The following is a 21853-nucleotide window of genomic DNA, read 5'->3' on the forward strand; positions in this document are numbered from 1 at the left end:
TTTTGTTTTATTGCTGGTCTGATGGCCATTACCCTTTTTTGCCAATGCATTCCCCCATTAGGTTTGTACAATTAACAAAATATGTGCTGTTAGGGCTTTGATAGGAAGAGTGGGAAGGAAATAAAGGGAGGGGTGCAGCCGCCACAGAAGGGGGGTGAATAGGAGAGTCTAGAACTAAGGGTGGAGCCTCAGGAGTCTCCTGAGGGTGGAGTGGGAGTCTCCTAAGGGTGGAGTGGGAATAAGTCTCTTGAGCAGCCTTGGGCCACTGGCATTCCTGGAAAGCTTCAGAAAGCCCTTCCTGGCTCATTCCCTCTAGCAAAAGAGTAGAGGAAGCAAGAGAGGGGAGCACTCACTGGGTCCTGGTGGGAGCACCTCCTCGCTTCTAGATGTCCTCCTTCAGCTTTTAGTTGGGTCCAGCAGAGATGAGAACAGACTGTGCTACCCTACCTGTCCTGCTCTGTCACCTTGAACCTGAAACTCCTCCACAGGCAGCAGGAGTTAGTCTTCAGATACCTGGCCCCGTGACAAAAGAGACTTCCGGTGCCACCTGCTTTCTTCTTAGGCAACAAACAGAAGGACGTGTGCCCAGTAAGATTTTAGGGATGACTGAACTCTACTGTCATTCAGTGGATGTGCAGGTTTGGCATGGCTAAATCACCTTTTTTTTTATTTTATTTTTGAGCAAATTTGTAAATGAGCATTTTTAAAGTTGAAATTTCCCAAGTGTTTCAGTGTTGTCAGAATTTAGAAAAACAACGGTGTTAGAAATATTCTCAAGACGAGCCTCTCTCCCGCCGCAAATAATTCCAATCAGACCAGATTAGACCAAATCAAAGACGCCCACATTTAATAAATGCAGCGCTCCGGAGTGGCGGGAGCATGGTGAGGGAGAGAAAGAGAGACAGAGAGGGGACCATGCAAACCCCGAGACCACGTGTTCCCGTGCTCCCCTGGGGAGGGGTCAGAACTTGGCAGGCTTTTCTGGAGGTGGAGTCTGGTCCAAGGCAACTCCCAGGCCAGAGGCTGGGGTAACGCTTCAAACCAAATATCCCAGGGGAGGGGACTTAGGATGGATGCCAGGGACTGGGGTGATGCTTCCAATCAAATGGATATTGAGTCTTGGAATGGTTGAGTGAATGTGATCTTACTTGTGTTTCAAAAAACTCTCCAGAAATGGAGAGGGGATGCATGGGCAAGATCAGAGTGAGTCTGGACCCAGAAGGCCAACTGGGAGTCTGCAGAAGGAATGTAAGACACAGGGTGAGCATGGGAGCTGAGCTAACTGATGGAGATAACAGGCCCTGGGTCTTGTTGTCTTTGCACTGAGGAGGATGTTGGAATAACTTGCCCTGTGAGCAGGCCTTCCACCCTGCAAAGGCCAGCTGGTCTGAGCTCACATGGCTCAGTAGAGGTGGGCCTTCTCTCTGGGCTCGGAGAGCAAATCACAGGCTTCCACCCAGTGTTCAGGAGTCAGAGAATCTCTGATTCCTTCTTCTTTATAGCTTAGTAATTCGGGTTAGGCTACCAGTGCTAAGATTCCATATACACATACAAGTACAGTATCAAGATGGGAGGGAGTCGGGAATGTGGTCCAGGGACTAATATAGGTCCTTTGCCACTTGGTACTCAACCTGCCTGTGACCCAAAGAGCCAAGGATATGGTATAGAAGTAGAATCTATGTCTACTTAGCCTTAGAGGAAAGTTATCCAATATCCTCTGTGTCAATGAGTAAGACTTTCAAGCCCTGCATATTTACTTCTAAGTAATGATATGTTTGTTCACTCAGCTACCACGACATGTGGAACTTGCTGGCTAGGAGTTCCAGTGCCTGAATGGCAATCTCACAGGGCAAGTATAAGCAATGACAGAATATCATCCATGACAGGTGGAGCAGTGTGGGGACTCTGGCATTATAGCAGTGGGACATAGGATTGTGCCACCTAAAGTCACTGAAGTCACTTAATAGCAATCTCCATGAATGCCTCGTCCAGCTAAGGTTTTCGTTTGTTTCCGTTTCGGAAGGTTTGCTCATGTGCCTACAGGAGCTTTTCAGAGAAGAGGAGCCTCCAGGGAAACTGAAGGTTCTGAGCAGTTCATGAACTCAGAACCCCAGTCTTCTCCATTTGCCTGTCTTTCTCCCACTGAGTTGCTTCCAGTTCCTTTCAGACATAGAATAGCATCAATAATCCTATTAAGTTACTAATATTGTCCAAGTTGTTCAATCAATATGGTGCAGGCATTTTCTTATCTGTTGTTTTCAGTGTCCTCTTCTTTGTAGAGAGGTGAAGATTGAGACTGAGAAAGGCTGAGATGAAAACATTAATGGGCCCCAGCTTGACCTTCACATGCCTGACTCCAGCGTCTTTAATCTTAGCCACAGTTGCACCCTGAGACCCTTGAGGAAGAGATTTAGCACTTCCCCTGGAAATTAATCAGGACCTTCTCATATACGGATGATGGAAGAATTTTGTTTTAAGCATTTAACTATTGGTTTCTAACGGGGAAATTGAGGCATAAAGTGATTAAGGGTCCTTCTCCAAGATCAAACAGTAAAATAATTGCATAGTCAGCATGATTCTACACATCTGACTTGGACTACTTTTGACTGTCTGTATTGGACCGTGGTTTGTTTAGGGCAACACCATCTTCTTCATCCTTCTAACTTACCTGGTGTGGCTCACATATGGCTGCACAGCTAAGGATGCAAAGTCCAGTTCTGGAAGTCCTTCCAGGGGAAGCTTCCTTCTTTCCTTCACCTTATCTCTTTTCCAAACAAACGTGAACATCCAGCAACTCACCTTTGTTTATTATTTAGCAGACTCCTTCATGTCTATGAACATGAATGGTCAATTTCACTTATAATTCCATATCATGTTCAGAGTGAATAAGAGAAGCTGAAGTTCTAATTGTCGTATTTACTACATGGTTGCATGCCTTTGACATGGTATTTACCGGCCGAGATCACATAGTGCTAGCTTTGGGAGGCTCTAACACATCATGCACATGGGTGCAGGCATGGTGGTTCTCCCTTGGTGCATGGTGAGGAGTGAAAAATAAAGACAGCATGGGGAAATTGCATATGCGTGTGTGTGTGCATGTGTGTGTACGTGTGTGTGTAGGGAGAGAGAGAGAGAGCGAGAGAGAGAGAGAGAGAGAGAGAGAGAGAAGTGGGACAGAGACAGGAGAGAGGACAGAGATGGAGACAGAGAGTCAGAGAGAAACAGAAACAGAAATGGAGACACACAGAGAGACAGAGACAGGTAGAGATACCAAGATGGAGACAAAGACAGACAGGTGAAGACATAAGGGACAGAGTGTATGTCCCTTACATCCCTAACACAGATACAATCTCCAGTTGGTAACCTCTTGCAAATGAGCATTTAGTTTCCTCCAAGGGATTCTCACTAGGGAAACAAACAACTCTTAACTGTAGGTTACACACCTAGCAGTGAATGACCAACAGAAAACAAACTCAATAGCATTTTTGGAGGTTCCTTGTCTCATAATGTTCTATCAGGATTTTCTTTTCTTCCATTTAAAAAAAATTATCTTATTTCTTATTTTTATTTTATTTATATATTTAATTTTAAAAATAGGTTTCTTCTCTCTTTTTATTCCACAGGTCCTTTGCATCTATATTATGACTTCCAGTTTAGTGTTTTTTAATGGGATTCCTGAGTGTGTGAATGAATGGGTCTCTTCATTTATATCTGTTTCTTATGCGTTTTCTTGCACCCTCTTCCTTTTGTTTGTTTGTTTGTTCTTTTCCAATATGTCAGCATTTGCTTTATGTAATTATATTTTATTAATATTCCTAGACGCCTGCTCATTTTCTAATCAAAGACAGAAAGGAGGTGGACCTGGATGGGAGGGGAGATTGAGAGGAACTGGGAGGAGTAAAGGGAGGAGAAACCATAATTAGGATATGTTACATAATTTTTAAAATTCTATTTCAGTGAGGTGAGGAGAAAAGAAACAAGTTAAGTCGAGTAAAAAAAGAAGAAAAGAAGGAAAGAGAAAGTTAGAGAGGAAAAGACAGAGACAGAGAGACAGATGAAGAGAGAGACAGACATTTGGAGACAAAGAAACAGAGATGGCATAAAGATAGAAATCCAGAGACGAGGTGAAAAGGGAGAGAATGAGACTTGACATACTTATATTAATTCTTTGAGAATTCAGTGCTCTGTATTTTGATCATATTCACCCCTCAACTCCTCTCATATCTGCCCTCTCTACCTTCACCTCGATACACACTGCTCTTTTCTTCCATGGAGTTCAGTTTGTGTTACCCTACTTCTCTTGGGGGTGAGGCCTGCCCTGGAGTGTGGTCAGGCTTCCGAGGGTCACATTAAACAAAAGTGACTCTTCTCCCAGAAGCTATCAAATGCCAACAGTTCCTCAGGTAGGGGTGGATGTTAGCCCATCCCCCCCCACCCCCCGTCCGTGCTTGAATTTGGCCTGCCTGGAACTCGTGCTGGCCTTGGCCTTGTGCTTGCTGTCACAACTATCGAGAGTTAATACGGGCAGCTGACTGTTGGGAGAGGTTATGATCTGGATGATACTTTAGCCGCCCCACTGAAGGCATGACCCTCTAAGATATCTGCTCTCCTTCTGTAGGTTGAATTGCGTTATGAGATGATGGTGAAAGATGACACAATTAATATTTTATCAAAATATGAATCATGAGGGCTTTTATGATAGCTCAGAGGTTAAGAACACTGTGTGTACAGCCATGAAGACCTAAGTTCAGATCTTGGTACTCAAGTAACTAACTGGTTATGATCTTGCACGAGCCTGGAACCCCAGTGCTGTGGGGTGGGAGTGGAGAGAGGGAGATGCTGGATCTTGCTGACTGCCAGTCTAGTCAAAAACCATGAACCCCAGGTTCAGTGAGAAACTCTGCTTTGAAGGAGTAAGGTTCAAAGTGATAGGTCAGCCACCTGAAGTCCTCCTCTGGCTTCTGCATTTGTGCATACCCGCAAACATGCACACATGTGCCATACCACATACATACATGCTCACAGAAGTTAGAAATGCTGCTTTTTAAACATGCGCATGCACACACACACTCTCAAATGTGTGTGCGTTTTCTTTTGCTAATGGCGGAAGGCCAAATCTGGGACACCGTTCCTTGGCACAGCATTCATCTAGTGCAGGAGGCTCCTCCAGTACGATCAGTCACTATTTGGAGTGGAGCCTTATTCATTTCTGAATGTTTATGTTTCTCATTATTAGGGAATCCCTTGTTATGTGAAGACGAGCTCTCTCTCTCTCTCTCTCTCTCTCTCTCTCTCTCTCTCTCTCTCGTCCTTGATTAGTCTTGAGCCTACTTTCTAGAATAATACAGTCCCTCTTGCGTGGTTTCTTTACGTATTTGGCAGTCTACCATAAGGAAGAAGATCAGGTTGCTTTAGGCAATGGTATTCCTAACTCTATTACCAGGGGGTACTACTAAGAGGGTCAAAAGGCAGATACAGGTCCTGCTTCTTCTCTGTTTTCTACCTCCCAGCCTCTTCCCAATGAAAGAATGCAATAATAGCTGGTGCCCAGCAGGCGCTCATTTTGTATGGGATGCTATTCTAAGACACCTTAGGTTCTATGGTACCTCCCAACCCCACAGCCACTCTGAGAAGTCAAGTTTCATTAGTCCTATCTTAAATGTGAAAAATTAAGGCACAGAGCAATTCAAGAACTTGCCCATGATCAAGTTCAAATTGAAACATACGCCCTTATAACCACTAGATTTTAACCACCAAACATCTTTTCTCCTCTTTCTTTTACTCGTCAATGTCAAAGTTCTTAAAATACGACAGCATTGCAGCATACAGAACTAATATGAGCTGCTAAGTCCAAAAGGACATCACCCACATCTCAGTCAGACACTGTACAGCTACTGAGATCACATTCAACAACCTTGGCAGCATCCACAGCATATCCTGAGCTTGCACTGAACTCGGATGACCCAAGGTTCTTCTGTTGTTTTTCAAACTGATTCAACCCATTCTGGTTCTGCAGTTAATTTTTTTAGTATAAGAGCCAAGATTTGTGTGCATATACTTGTCAAATCATTTTCTACAATTTTGTTAAGAAAATGGATTTGCATGTGGACATAGAGTATAATTTGATGGCTCAAGTAATGAGATTGTGGGCAATTTTACCCCTGACTTTCAAAATTATTTCATTTGTGGTTGTCATGATGTTGGTGTGCAAGAAATAAAAGCTGGTGACAGAAAAATGAATGTTCTAGTTTAGGCCATCCTTTTAGCTTGTTCAGTGCCTTATGGCAATCTGGATTCCCATCTTCTAGCATAGATGCTTTCCTTCTTGGCTTTGCATCCTGTGCAGAAAAAAGTCGACTATAGTTTCTAAGTTCCTGCTGTCTCAAATGGGCAGTACCGAAGGACAGACAGAGAACACACTGCCTCATTTAATAGACTCTAGAGACTGTGTCCCCAGTTCATGAAGTGCTCAGAAATAATGTGGAAGGAAGGAAGAATACACATTAGAGACCACTGCCAACTAAGAGCTGGCACTTGGTTGCTCTTATAGATTCTGGAGTGAACACTGTCCATCATTCAACATCTCAGCAGTTACTTACGAGGAATCTGGCTCATTTGAGGCACTCTGCAAAACTCTAGGGATATAAAGATATATAAGATGTGTTTCCTTTCCTCAGTGACTTACAGCCTAGTGCCATGGTCTACTTCATGAGGGACCTGCATGAACTATGACCATGAATAACGCAGCCATTGGTAGACAGCCACAACAGAGCCTTTGCCTAGAGTGTATCGTGGATAAGAGGGACAATTTATTTCCATGTGTGCATCTTGCTATACTTCATGCCTGTGGCTAATTGAAAGTCCACCTTTCCCCAGGATGCCTCTCTTGTCTTAGTTAAAGTGGAAATGCCCAAGTGAGTGAGAGAGTGGCACCATGTCCTGCTATGTCCTTACCAAAACAGCTTTCAGTAACTAGGAGCTCTGATGCCAGACCTGATCTTTTTTTTGGCCGATAGTCAGAGTCCTGGGTGGTTTAGACCATTGTGATTGCTTGACATCATTTCTCCCTTTAGAATCCACCAGGCAGAGAAACTTTGACCCTATCCCAGGGCCCTCCACACTTCTCTCTTCTTGTCTTTCCTTAGATCACCTCCCTTTTTCAGCATGTCCCTGTGTGAGTCAGCATTCCAGCACTATCACAAAGTATCATAGACAATCATTTTATAAAGAGGAAAGATTGATTCTGGCTCATCGTCTTGGAGGGTCTAGTCCACAGCTGATTGGCTGAATTACTTTGGACCTGTGCCATGGTGTGCCCTGGTAGAATCATGCGGTAGAGTAAAATTGCTTACCTTCTGACTGAGGAGCAGAAGGCAAAGAGGGAGAAACTGGGGTCATACTATCCACTTAAAGGCCCTTCGGTGTTCTAAATACCTCCCACTAGGCTCTGCCTCTCCAGGGTTGGACCATCTAATAGTGCCACTCTGGCAGCCAGGCTTCTGACACGCAGGCCGTTGGGAGACATTTAAGTCCAAACGTTCCATGCTTGACACCCTCTCCCTCCCACCAGCCGAGTCATGCCTATTCAAGTCTTCAGACTCCCATCCTACCTCCTGTGAAACTTCCCTTGAGTGCTTCAATCCTGCGAACTTCATTGCATGGTGGAGAGAGAATGACATTCTCTGCCAGAACTTAGCATAACTCTGTACAATGCTGCCTTGGCTGGGATTCTTTCTTGGGGGCAAGCTTACTTCCCCAGTGAGGTGCTGGTAACACCTTAAAATCAGGACCCAAGGATCCCGTTGTTTGTGCATTCAGTGCTTGTAGGTCATGGAGCAAACACCTGATAAACATATGCTTCTGTTTTTTTTTTAAAAAAATCTTATCCCAGAACGAAAATTAAAAATAGTTATATTTATTTGCTAAGTTGTCCCCATCATTCCTCTCCATGCACATTTTCATTCCTACTCAACTGGACTTTTTTTTTTACCTTATGTTCCTCTTGTTGGGAAAAGGAAATGATGTAATTATATTATAATCTCAAAAATTTTTTAAGTGGAAAAAAAAAAGTTCCTCCTGCTGCAAAACTTTTATCTTCTCACCATGAGCAATGGGGTCTGTTTTGTTTGTTTGCCTTGTTCTGACTTTCCTGTCCACCCTTCAGCCTTTCATAAGGGCTCTCAGCTCTGTACCCCTGCTCGGGGTCTCCCCCTGCATGGGGTCTTTCACCAAGTGAGAAGTTCCAGTCAGCGGTTATCGCTTTGGACAGTGTGCGGCATTTAGCCACCGAGAGCTCTTTTTTTTTTTTTCTCCTCTGTGGTCACAGGGCGACCAGTTCCAGCTTTGCTGTTGGGCAGGCTCACCCCTGGGTCTGCCCCATGGCTACCCTGCTTCTTAACTTACACTCTAGTCATCCCAGCAGAATCTTACCCTGTCTATAAAGATGTCTCCTTTTATTGGCAGGTGACGCCTGGAACAAGACTTTAAGGCTTTCTGTCCTCCATGCTGCTCACTAGAAAAGAGGCCCCAAACTGTAAGTAACTTTGGTTGCCATTTTCCACACCGACCTTATGAAGTTATGGGTTCAAGACCAGCCTCAAGCCTGATCCTTACCTGCTGCACATTGCAGAAGATGAACTGGTCACAACGTAAAATGCAGTGGGGGCTCTAATTACATTACATCTGAAGGTGACAACGAGGCTCTGTAATATGCCATGCTGTTTAATTAGACTGTATCAATTGGACATAAAGGTAGAGTTGGTATGTTACACGTGCGTTGTGAGTGCTAGGGAAGGAAGTCACTGCGTTTGCAAGGCCAAACCTGATTCTCAGCCACTTCTGTCTGTGGCTGAGAAGGGGTGCAGGGAAGGATGGAGGATATTAGGCCCCAATCCAGGCCATGCTCCTAGCTCATGCTCTCTTTTCTGGTCAGTTATTTCTGGGACTGTACAAAGGAGAGAAAAGGAAACACTGCTGATCTCTTCCTTCCTTCAGCACTCAAATGACTCCACCTCATCTGAGGGTGATGTGCTAAGTGTTGGCAGCCACACTCGGCATCAGTCTGCCCACTTTAGCACCTGGTTATAGCCTGTTCTGCCCACCATTTCTTGGTAATTCCAGCTCACTGTGACCTTTCCTGTCTGGGTCTCTGCAGCGCCACCCCACTGCCCACTCCTCTGGTTTGCGCTCCCTCCAGTAGGGCATAAGCTCCTGGTGGGAGCAGGGCTGGGACTCACCTTCTTCCTAGTCTTCAGTTGATAAGTGTTAGCAGGTGACTGGCTTACCCTGGGCCGGCATAAAGGCTCCTCTACTTTGCTTCAGGGGCTACCTGAGGCTGAGGTACTACCACTGCGACTTTGATAGTACATTGGCTTTCAACCAGTCCATGGAATTATAAATGATTAACCATTATCAGTGCACATCTTCACCTCTGTGTAAAAATAGATTGACTGTAATGAGTGTTTGAATAAATCATAAGAATGGCCGACTTGTGATCGGCTAACATCCTGCCGATGACTACCCGGTGAGTGAGCAGGGCGCCAGTCCTCTGCCTAATGGCCTGCAATTCAGTGCTGGTTGCCTGAGTGAGTGATTGACGGGCCTCTGCTCCCAAGGCACCTCCTCTGAAGCCCTGGCTCTGGAGTGGACAAATTCCCAGGCTGGGGGAGTGGGGAAGGGTGCCTTTCTCCATCCCGTTCCAGGAGAACTTGCCTAGAACCGGGTATAGGGGTGCGGGTGTGGATGCGGGTGGCGGAGCTGGAGTAGAAGATGACCTCTGTGAGAATCGATATTTCCTCATACCGGAGGTTCCTGGGACCTCATAAGTCAGGACAAGGAGAAGGAGCAAGTTGAGCGTGAACCGTAATGAGAGCTGAGAGTAGCAGAGAAATTGTATCTTCCTTCTGCGTTGTGTAGGGAAGGTGGGCATTCTGAGCACTGGGCCACTGAAACCCAGGAAAAGCTCCGGCAAAGGGACACTCTTGGACCTACAGCAAAGAGCCTAAGAGCAGGTCCAGGGCTCTTTGAGGGGCAGGAGTCAACGGTTTTTCGGGTAGTAGTTGCCCAAGCCACCTCAGGTGTGAGGATCCTGCCCTTTGGAGAGGGAGACAGAAGAGAGACAGTCATTGCGGAGTGACAGGGACAAGATAAGAAAGGAAGAGAGAGAATATCTGAAGTGTCCAAAGGAATTCGGAGGAATCCAGTGATAGCCGGATTTATGTGGAAATAGTGGAAATGATACTGGATTTGCTGGAAACAACAGGGAGAGTTTTATTCTAGTGGTGTCTTGGTAATTAGTCTATGTAACAAACTGACATACAAACACAATTGCTGAATGTTTATTCTGCCCAAATACTCTGTGAGTCAAGATTTTATATAAGACATAGAGAGGACAGCTTGTCTCTGTCTACTGGTTATGGGATTTCAGTTACGACAACTCAAAAGCTATGCAGTATAACCACCACAGACTTGTTCCCTCAAAATTCTGGGCTTTGGTACTAGCTCTTGATTGAGACCCATTAGTCAGACCTTCATGGCCTTTCCACCTGATCTGAACTTCCTTACAAGATGGCTGCTAAACTTCAAGGTGAAGCAGCCTGAGGGAGAGCAAAAGCCAGGTGAAGTCTTAGTTGCTTTTCATGACCTGCTATATAAAGCCAAGTAGCCACACTTCATCCTGTCCATAAGAACAGGTCCAGAGGTCCACAATCCTCATTGCCTCTCAACAGTGTCAACATCTCGTTAAAAGAAGAGCAAGTGTGAGGTGTGTGTATGTGCGTGCATGCAAGTGTGTGTGTGTGAGTGTGTGTGTGTATGTGTGTGTGTGTGTGTCCCTCCATATTTACAGGGGATGGTTCTGGACCCCCTGCAGAGCCTCAAATCTGAGGATGGAGATGCTGATACTGGCAGGCATAGTGTTTACAAGCAGTCTATGTACATCCTCCCACATGCTTGAAATCATCTCTAGACTGCTTAGACCACTGAGCACAATGTAAATGCTGTGTAAATAGTTGCTAATACTTTGCTGTTTAGAAAATAATAGGGAGCAAAAATGCCTGGACTTGTTCATTACAGGTACTTTATTTATCAACTATTTCTTATCTGTAATTAATTGAATCTACAATATAACCTACAGACACGGAAGCCATTGCATGCTGTTGAGCTCATCTTTGGAAACCATGACCTACGACAACTGCTATTGGCCCTGTACAATAGGCCTCACGTATTTCCAGAACAATTGAAATTGGCCCTTCCTGGGGGGATGATGTGTTCTGTGCAGTCTGGAGAATGATCTATGATAGCTGTACTATCAGTTTTGAATGAGTGAGTTTATTAAGTAGATAGCAAACAAAAGATAAAGGAATAAATAGTGAGTAGCATAGAAGCAGCAGACAGCTAGCAAAAATACCATCAAACTAGGTGGTAGAGGTAATTGGAGCATCCCAGTTGAAAGCACAAAGAAAACGTTGAATCAAATCAGGGGCTTATGAGCAGCCAGCAGACACTGACCGGGAAAGCCCCATTGGGGCACCCAGCCCGAGCTCACGACTGAGAGAGTCCTATACAGAACAAAGGGTTTCTTGAGTGAGACTTCAATTAAAAGAATAAATAACAGCAGAAAGATGATGTCGTCGCATTAGGTACCCACAATCATTCAGAAGAAACCAACTGGGGAAATTGAGGCAGTCAGCTGAAGTTCCCTTTTGAGCTCTCCATCCATGGCTTAGCTTCCCATGACTGAATTTCTGGTCTCCTGCTCCCACTGGAGGCCTCCTTACATTGTGGGATAAACAGTAGTAGCCCGGATTGGAAATGGTTTGGTTACCTTCAAACTATTCTCAAGGGCATGATGTTTTTAAGACCTCAGCTGCTAACTGCTTTTCTTTCTCCCTGTCACAGAACCAGAAGGCCAGCCTGGTTCAGGACAGGGGTTTTGGTTTTTTATTTTATTATTTTTTTCGTTTTTCGAGACCGGGTCTCACTATATGGCCCTGGCTATCCTGGAACTCGCTTTGTAGACTGGGCTGGCCTCGAACTCCCAGAGAGCTGCCTGTCTCTGCATCCCAAGGGCCGGGATTAAAGGTGTGCGCCACCATTGCTAGAACAGGGGTTTTAGAGGACACTTCACATAAACATGCTTAGGTCTGAAGTGTGCTGAGGGACACCCTTGCTTCCAGAGTCTGTTTCTCAGCGAGCTTAAACAATGCACAACAATTTGCCAGCATAACACACATTATACCCTGGGAAGAATCCTTAGTCTTGGAAACCCCTCCCAGGCAGAGGGTGGTAGTATTAGGAGATCCTGTGCTGGGAGAAACCGTGACCTCATGGTCACACCAGGGAGAATGTGGGTTCATAACTCACAGCTTGAACTCTCGGAACTAGAGTATTCTAGATTTGTAAACAAGGAGTCTGCAAGCCTGGACCCTTTGCTCACATCAAGGCTTGATGGACACCAACTTCCCCCTGGTCCTCCAAGCCCTCCGCTGGTCTCCTCTCCCTCTGTCACCTACTCTGGTCTGGGAGCCTGAACCCTGAAGCAACTACTCTCATCCCCCTTTCCAGGCCCCATATAGATGCTGCTACATTTTGAAGGGAACCTTAGAGCTCTCACTGCTTTACTGGGGCTTAAGGGATAAAAACAAATCCCAAGTCACCCAAGAGGAGAAACAGAACCAGTCCATCTTACAAGGGCTGCCACTTGGGAACAAGGAAGTGATGGGGTAAGCGGTCTTGGTCTTGATGAAAAGGTGGTACTAGGGTTTGGCTTTCTTCCACATGAAGTCAAATTTAATATTAGTAAGCAATGCTGGCTGAGTGTTTACTATATACTGGGCACTATGCTAAGCCCTTGGGGTGCATTCTCTCATCACACTGAACTTCATGGGATTCTGTTATTACCTCTGTATATATATGAAGAAGGAAAGGCCCAGAGGACAGGGAAAGTACCATAGGAAGGAAGTCTGGGCATAGTTGAAATTCAGCTCTCTGTTATTGAGACTTAAACTACTCCATTATCTGGTCAGTGTATATTGTATGCATGTACAATCACTGAACTTCCTCTAATAATTATTACGTCAACAAAATCTAAATTTAAAAGGAAGAGCCTCAGTTTACTCTTCTTTAACAAGAGACTGTCTGATGACATCATCCCCAGTGTCACCTTCAGTGTTCAGGTTCTAGAAAACCCATTAAATTTGGGCAGTTATAGGAACCACATTGTCGCCACTCTCCGGGACTGCTGTGGTGGATGCAGATGTGAATACGCTAGAGTCATCCCTGCTACGCAGCGCTCAACAGTGATTTTGCCATTCATTTGTTCAGTAAATAAAGATTTTAAAGAAAGGACAAGAAAGAAAGACGCCAGGAAGAAAGAGCACTCCTTTCTATTGCTTCTGAGAAATGGTCCAGAATCTTGCCTTTAACTGTACTTGCCATAAAGTTCACTCATAAACTATTGATATTCTAATAATACACATTAGCATCTTGCCCTTTGACAAATGAATATTGAATGAGCAATAAAGAGGCAAAAGAGTATCCAGGTATACTGCTTCAGAAAGGCTGGAGTGCTGGCTGATTGTCCAAGGGAATAGCGCATTTCCAGACGCCTTGTGACTCTCGGCTCTTTCCCAGGACCCTCTGAGAGGCTCTTCAGGGAACTCAGAGCCAGGTTTTTGCCTTTGCCTTCCCACTGTTTTTCTTCCCTTGGGCTGGAGAGGAGGGAAGGTTAATAAAGAGCTGATAGAAATTGGTCTTAATCCTCTGTGAAGTACCTGGCTTAGACCCCCCCATCCCCCCACCCCTGCCTCCATTGCTTTTGATTAAAGTTACACTTTCTTCTCCAAAATCCCAAATCTGAAGCAAAGGGCACGGTGGTGCACACTTGTATTCTCAATCCCTGAGGCAGAAGCCTGCAAATCTCTGTGTGTGTCTGAGGCCAGCCTGGTCTGCATAGCTAGTTCCAAGCCAGCAATGAAGCAGAGATCATATACAAAGATGCTTTCTCAAAAAATAAATGAATAAATAAATATAATAATTTCAAAAAAAGCAATCTACAGTCAAGACAGAGTGTAACCTATAAGACATCAGACAATGAACCTAAAGAACACATATCAGCTTTCCCGCCTTGCCGTACCAGGTCCTTTTGGAATAGTGTGTGTGTGTGTGTGTGTGTGTGTGTGTGTGTGTGTGTGTTGAGAGGGATGTTGTGGGTGGGAATGCTGATCAAGTTTGTAGAATAGAATTCCCTGCCTCTTCCTCTTCTCAGCATCTGCCTCCAGCCCACTACCTCAGCCTCCAGTGTCCTGTGTCCTTCTGTGGGTTGGAGTGAACGGAGAACGGTGGCAGGGTCTCTGCATAGGTCCAGCTTAATTGGTGTGATTTAATGGCGTTTTTGGCGGATTCAGATTTATACGGCTTTCTGAGCTGCAAATCTGCTTTCTAAATGTAGAATTTTTGTGGAGTGGTAAAAAATAATGGCTGTTCTGTGATTCCTGCCTCCCAAGCTAGGAGATTGCAATTTACATTATGCAAATAGACATTATGCAATCAAGGCACTTTAGCGGGAATCTGGCAGCAGAGAGGCCGCTGATGAGATGCCGAGGTCTGCAGCCCTAACCGGAGGGGCCCTGGGAAGAGCAGAGATGAAGTAGGGAGGAGGTGGGCTAGGCTGGCAGAGGAAGGAGGCCAGAGTCTCTTCCCCCGGTCCACGGAGGCAGAGTGGAGCCTGCCCAGAGATGAGCGCAACTCGGGAGCTGCCAAAGCGACTCTCTCAATTAATGGCTTTGTTTAATCATACCCCCTGTCCAGAAGAGTATTGTCTTACGGATAATTTCGTTTGCCTAACGAGATTTTGCTAATTAAATCTCCTTTAATTGGTGTGACTGTGCCTGCAGGAGAGGGGGCTATTTGGAGACTTCTCCGTAAACCTTTTTGGTGAGGGGCTTAGATAGAGTCGGGGGAGGGGAAGGAAAACAGGGAAGAAGACCCTGTCCTGCAGGAAGCACAGTTGAGCAGGGCTTGGAAACTCCTCCCTCTCACTCTTTCCCTTGCCCACGGAAATGTGGTCGCTCACAAATCGTTCACTCAACAGAATGGCTTTGCGCTTCCCATCTCCTCCCCATCGCCTGACACGGCCACTAGTATAGTAACCACTCTCACTTTCTTCCCAAATCCTAGGAGAGCTGCGAACCTCCGAAAGAGGTTTCCAAGGACTTCCAAGTGCAGTTCCTGCTGCATCTGGCCAGGGTGGGGGGTCGGGGGATTGGGCGGGGTGTGGGTGTCTGTGCTCGCTGCTTGCCGGACTTCTGTTGCTTTCACTTAGTCAGCCAGTCTGTCTCTTCAGAAAGAAAAACGTGCTCCTAAATTGGCCATTTCTCCAGGGATAATTAATTATGTGACTCGAAGAGGAGACCTCCTTGTCGGGCTCATTTGTCATCAGAGCTGGTCAAGGAGAGACTTTATGTAGAGGAGGACAGGCCTGGGCCTCCATAGTTGGAGCCCAATTAGTACTGTGTGTATAGCTGCCACCCTGATCTGTTAGTTTGCTTTCTGAGTGTGGGTTCTCGACTGTCAATCACTAGCCCCAAAATATGGTACACGGAAAGTTCCAAAAGTAAATGACTCTTAAAATTTGAATGATTTTTATTGTAATATGTGGTGATAATCTGTAATAAAATTATAATAATTCTATTTTATTTAGCTATTGTTAATCTCATTCTTAATTTATAAATTATACACTATCATATATATGTGTGTGCATAGGAGAACATGATGGATAGATAGATAGATAGATAGATAGATAGATAGATAGATAGATAGATAGACATGGATAGATAAATGGTAAATGGATGGGGCAGGCAAGAGTGTTTAGTATCTTCCATGGCTTTAGATATTCACTGAGAGTCTTGGAATCTGTTTCCGGTGGGTGCTATAGTACTGACTACTCCATGTGATCACGCAACTCCTGTTCTGAACCACACCTAGTAGCCTTTCAGTGGCCTGAAGGTTAGCTTCCTTGGCCTGGCTGAGCATGGGATGCATGCTTCAGTCATGGTCTGCTTTTCAGGTTCTTCTTCCCTCCCCAAGCCATGTGCCGCCCCCTCCCCATCCACAGGCCCTCAGGCATGGCATATTCCTGCCACGGAGGTCCCAAATGGCTCACCCTTACTGTTTCTCCTATGTTTTTCTGCCTGGCTGCTCTGGCACTTGCTGCTTCTCTGTGTGGAATTCCCTCATCCAGGGCCGCCCAGTTCCTTTGTGGCTGCCTCCTCTGGGTCTTGCCTGTCTTCCCCCCTCCTCTGCTGTCTGCTCTCCTTCTTTCCCTGTAGGCAGCCATAGGACCTCATTCCCATCCTTCACGTGCTTCCTTTGCCCCAGCTTCTATGGCTGTGCCTGGCTGGAACACCTAGGTGAGTGGATAGGAAGGAGAGATGCGGTGTGATGGAGGAACACATCCCAGCAAAAAGAAGGTGATGGGGGAGTCACCAGGCTTGTTTCTGCTGAGGTTACACAGGGTCACCAGTAAAACTGGTGCTTTCTTCTGTGTCTTCCTGGGACCCTTGTGCTGAAGGTGCCAGTGCCTCATTTCATTCAGGTTCATATAAATTCTGTAAAGGGAGATCACTTCAGCTGAGCCAAATGCAGCTCCTCCTCATTAGAGGGCAAGGTCCATGCTGACCCCAGGAGGAGCCTCCTGTAGGGACCTGAAGGCTCCTGTGCTGTCTCCTCCTCACCACCTCACTACATCATCCACCCACTCATCCACCTGCCCAACCCAGCATCACCTTGGGACTGTGGACTCTTCCCGAGACCACCAGGGCTCAGACATGTGTCAGGATGCCGACAGTACCTATGGGTCCATGTCTGTGTGTGCTGATGCTGCTGGGAGCACAGGACCCAAGGGTGACCCTGTCTGCTGCTTCTGGACCGTTTTTTTTTTTTTTTTTTGGACTATTGCACAACCAGAAGCAAAAGTCTGTTCCATGCTAGGTAGGGTTAGCCTATGGAAACTGGCTCTGATCTTCCAGTGTGATCTATGTGAAATGAGTATGTGTGTGTGTGTGTTTTGTGTTTTCCTTAGTGCCTGGATTTTGGTCCCTGTTCCCTTTTGCTCCCAAAATGTCTTTCTGTGGGCTATCTCCTCCCCTTGGTTGCATTTTGCGAAACTTCTTGACAATGTTGAGGTCAGAGTCTACTGTAAGTACTCAACAAGCACTGGGCAAATGTGCCAATGAAGGTTTGCCCTCATGTGCCCTGAGGTGTGAGAAGGCTGAGTTTGAGTTCTGCTTCTGTTGCATATTTAGCTGGGGCCATGAGACTTGGTTTTCTCATCTAGAAAGCAAGAATAATCATACTCGCCATTCTGTCTTTCTGGAAGGTAGTGTGAAGGAATTTAAGAGACATATGAAAGTGTTTTATAAACTATAAAGCACTGCAGAAGGAGAAGAGGTTATTATGATAATGGTTATTGCACTTGAAGTGATCATTGTATTTGAAAATTAGGGATTCTGTTTTCAGGCATATAAAATCATCCAAGCCTGGCTTGAACTCTGAGACTCACAGAGCAAGGATTAGAAGAGCTAACTGATGCCAGACTTACCTGTTAGAACTTTCAGGGACTGAGGCCTAGCCCGGAGACCTCTGCTGTCTCCCCTTCAGTTAGCCTTCATAAGGCAGGAGCACCCTCGGAAAGCAGCCCATGTTCACATAGACGCTCCCCTCCCCGCAGGAGTTCAAGGCTGCACTGTCTTTGCAAACTCTGTTCTCCAGTCAGGAGGGAATGCCCTTCCACTTTCCCTGCTGATCTTTGCATGTGTTCATGTGTCTGTGAGCACACATGCACATGCATACGTACGTGTGTAGAAGACAGAACTTAATATTAGTATCCTCAAGTGCATCTCCATTTTATTTCTTAGGACAAAGCTTCGCCCTGAACCTGGAGCTCGCCTATTGGCTAGAATGGCTGGCCAGCAAGCCCTAGGGATCTCCTGTCTTGACTTCTCCAGTGCCCATGCAACCACTTTAGCTTTTTATGTAGGTTCTTGGGATTCCAATTCAGGTCCTGATGAATGCAGGTCCTTATGCACATATGGCAAGCACTTTTCTAATTGAGCAAACTTTCTTGCTTTCTACTGGCCTCTGACCCCCTCACGCCAAACTGCTGGCCCTTCTCTGGCTCCCAAATTATCAGGTATATCTACCTCCCTAAAGCATTCTCTCACAGTGTACCTGGGTCTGTTAATGTCTGCCTCCCATGCCACAGTGCACACAGTAAGTACGTTAAACCCCATTCAAACAAATGATGCCTCCACTAGCTGGGTAGAGGCCTCCAGGTTATAGGCGTATTCTGGGGATAGGAGCATCTGTCTATTGCTGACCCCTAGAGGTAAGCAGGTGCCTGCCTGTGAAGGCAGATGCTGCCGACCTTATCCCCAGCGCCCCCTTAACAGGGTGGGTCCCAGCTGGTGGAGGATCTTTTGGTAGCTCTCCCAGGGACCTGGTTCCCTTGCCTCCTCCTTGGTTCAAGACTTCTTGTCTTCCTCTTGTTCTGGGTCTCTCCCCCAGACCCTCCTACTCCCAGCCCCAGGCAGCCTCTCCAAAGTGCCAGGGGGCTGGGAGGCTTTTCATTACCAAATGCACTGAACCTATTTGTGAGTGTTTTGCAAAGTGTTTAATCCAAGGTGTTCCCTCAATTAAATTAGTGCAAACATCTGTGTCCCACATCCACCTCCATTTGCATTCTGTGCCATTTATTACAGCAGGAAATTGGAAGGCACCTTAGGAATACTTAGGACCGAATTAGGCTGGGCTGGGGGAGGCACCAGGAGGAGGCCTAGTGCCTGCGAGGTTGACTCACAAGGCAGATCCCTCTCCAGGCTGGGACTTGCCAGGAGCCAAGTCACTTTCTGGTGCAGGAGATCCCAATTGCTGTGGGGATGACCAGGTCATTTGGGGCCCCCCGGTCTCCACCTAGGGCCAAATAAATGCCTGCAGGGACAGGAAGAGCTCACTGTTGTCACTTTTCATTTTAAACCTAATTAAAAGGAAATCTAAAGTGGGACTGGAGAGTTGTCTCCGTGGTTAAGAGTACTTGTTGTTCTTGTGAGGGACCTGGGTTCGATTCCCAGCACCCTTAAAGAGGCTCCCCACTTCCTCCAGTAACCAGGTATGCATGTGATACTCAGACATATGTACAGGAAAAGTGCTCTTATGAGTAAAACAAATCTAAAAACACTTTAAAAATCTATCGCGTATCACACTAAGGTCACCCAGTTAGGTCTTTCCTGGGGAGGCCTTCCCTGCTGGGAGGTGGAGTTTTCTATCATGAAACTGCTTAGCTTTGGTGACTGGCTGGGCTTGGGTGGCAGCTCCTCAAGCCCTGGACCATATAATTCCCATCACTGTCAAGTTTGTCAGGTGTGTTAGGAGCCCACCTGTCCTTCTACTGTAGGAGGAATGACAGAATTATCTGTACTTTGACAGGCAACCTTGAAAGTCCAGTGTCTGTTGTAACTCTCCCACCTTGAGACAAGCCTCAGAAAAGGGAGCCATCTGCCCACGGGACCAAGGCTAGAAAGTGGGGCAAACACTTTTGCCTCAAAGTTTCCATGACTGCAAAAGCAGTTTCCCACTGTTCTTGGGATGACTTTCTCAAATGAAGCCGTTGGAAATGGCTTTGGATTGAAAAACTTGCTGTTTCTCCTAACTCCTTGACCCACCTACCTGGCCTGGTTGTATTGGGGCCTGTCTGCTCTTAGGGTGACTTAAGATAGTTAGGACTTCCCAGGACCTGTGAGGATCAGTACTGGCTTGCAGCCAGATCACCATAGGAAATCCTGGGTGCTGGGCAGAGGGAGAGGAAAAGAAGCCTGGAGGCAAGGAAGAGGCTTAGGATCTGTTAAGACACCTTAGAGGCCACTGAATTTCTGAGCCCAGAGTGGGGAAACTGAGGCTTAGAAGAGGCAATCTCTTATCAAAGATACATAGAAAAGGGACTAAACTGTAACCCAGGATTCCTAGGTCCCAAGAAAGGAACAGCGTCAGGGTCTGGAGGCCTGGGGCAAGGGGGCAGGGAGTGGGGTGGGTACTGCCTTCTAAGATACAATGCGAAGCTAGGCTGGAGCATGGAGCTAGTGTGGGAGAGGACCCATGTACTAGATTCATCTAGTAAGGGTCCTTCTTGGACCAGGGAGCTTTCTTATCCTGGGACCTTCCACGGCCCAGGGAGCAGCCGCCATGTTTACCCTGGTCCCTTTAGGGAGGGGAGAGAGGTTTTGCGGTTTCATCTACAGATCTCGGGGGTAGCAGAAGAGTCAAGAGAGCACCCCAATCTAGGCCAGTGGCTTCCTACTAGTTCCTGCCACTTTTGCCTTCCCCAGGCTGCCATGCCTTCCAAGGGAGCAAGGGTGCAAGGCATGAGCAATGGGTTCCAAGTTAAAATCCCACTCCCTCACTTGCCCCTCTCATCAGACAGAAATTTATCGTTGCTTGGTTTCCCAGTCAATTAAAGAGTAATGATAATCTCTGAAAGGCATGAGTGGCTCCGGTTAGAGGTTTAAGACATGTCATAAGTTTCCACCTTTCCTTCATAGACCTGGGGCCTCAGTTCTGGAAACTGGGAATGTGTGGAGGTAAAGGCGGCCGCCCCTGTTTCAGCTCTCCCCCTCTCTTTCCTCAGTCTTGCTCCTCTTTCTCATCAAAAGACTTTAATAAATATACTTCAGTATGTGGCGCTGCCTGGGGCTTTAGAAGAATGAATTGTTTATCCTAGCTCTTCCTTCCAGAAATGGCAGTCTCCCATCAAAACATATTTACTAAGCATTGGCTGTGTGTGGTACTCAGTTCTAGGCCCAGTGGGTCACCCTGAGAATGGCCACAGCCTCCTCTCATCTTCTCCCAGGAACCAACAGTCCTTCCTTTCTTTACAGTTGCCAGATCCTTGGGTTTCTGTGCCTTTTTGAGACGCTATGCTTGGACATAGAGACCACTTGCCTACAATGTTCTCCATTCCCTTCCTTCACTGAGAACTCAGGTTCTCTGTTGACGAGGACCCATACACACTAGCATCCTATGACGTCATGGCAATGGTCTTCAGTTATGTCTTTCCCAGCAATGCCTCAGCTTCTCTCCAGTAGATGGGACTACTTAGACCCTCATTACAAAGCCCTGCTCTCTGTTTAGCGTTGGTACCCAATAGATGCTTGTTTTGTTGGGCATCTTATAAGGCCTCCACCAGAGAGCTGGGTGAGGGGTTGTCAGAGTAGCAGACTAGATCTCTAGTTTTCAGAGTGTTGGTTCAGTCGGAGAGCCTTTGCTAGCCTTTTGTGTCTGTTTCTGTTTGCTTGTTTTTGGAGACAAGGTTTCTCTGTAGCTTTGGAGCCTGTCCTGGAACTTGCTCTGTAGACCAGTCCGGCCTCAAACTCACAGAGATTCCCCTTCTCTGCCTTCCAATGTTGGGATCAAAGGTGTGCACCAAAACTGCCCCAGTTTCTTTCTTTCTTATCAGTATTTGCTTTTTACTGCCCAGTCTCAGAATATGGGATCTCCAGATGGATGTAGGATAGGCACAGGCAGTTGACCTCCTAATGTAATGTCCCTTTACCTTGGTCAGGGAGCCTTTCTTTCCCCTCCACACAGCCAAAACCTGCTTATCTTCCTAGTCCTGATGTCATTTCTTCTACAGTCTTCTGGTTAAAAGGGCCAATATTTCCTTCCTTAGCCCTGGCCTGAACTTCCCGATGCTAGTCAATGTACCTATATTCCAGATAGCTTATGCTTGTCCTTTTACATGGAGAGCCCATGGCTGGTGACTGATGCTTCTAGCCCTTGCTCTACTTGGTATGGTTCCTGGCAC

General features: G+C 46.3%; 1 protein-coding gene across 6 annotated transcripts in view; it reads left to right on the top strand.

Annotated features, from left to right (window-relative positions):
* The window catches only part of Pknox2 (PBX/knotted 1 homeobox 2), a 271885-nt gene that overhangs the window by 60173 nt on the left and 189859 nt on the right, over window positions 1-21853 (top strand). For all 6 annotated transcript variants that reach the window (XM_087905723.1, XM_087905722.1, XM_087905725.1 and 3 more), the window contains exon 2: window positions 8464-8533. The gene's annotated coding sequence lies outside the window, so the exon portion shown is untranslated. The remainder of the gene's footprint in view (window positions 1-8463; window positions 8534-21853) is intronic.

The sequence above is a fragment of the Myodes glareolus genome, chromosome 4 (assembly GCF_982192425.1).
Source record: "Myodes glareolus chromosome 4, mMyoGla1.1, whole genome shotgun sequence".
NCBI lineage: Eukaryota > Metazoa > Chordata > Mammalia > Rodentia > Cricetidae > Myodes > Myodes glareolus.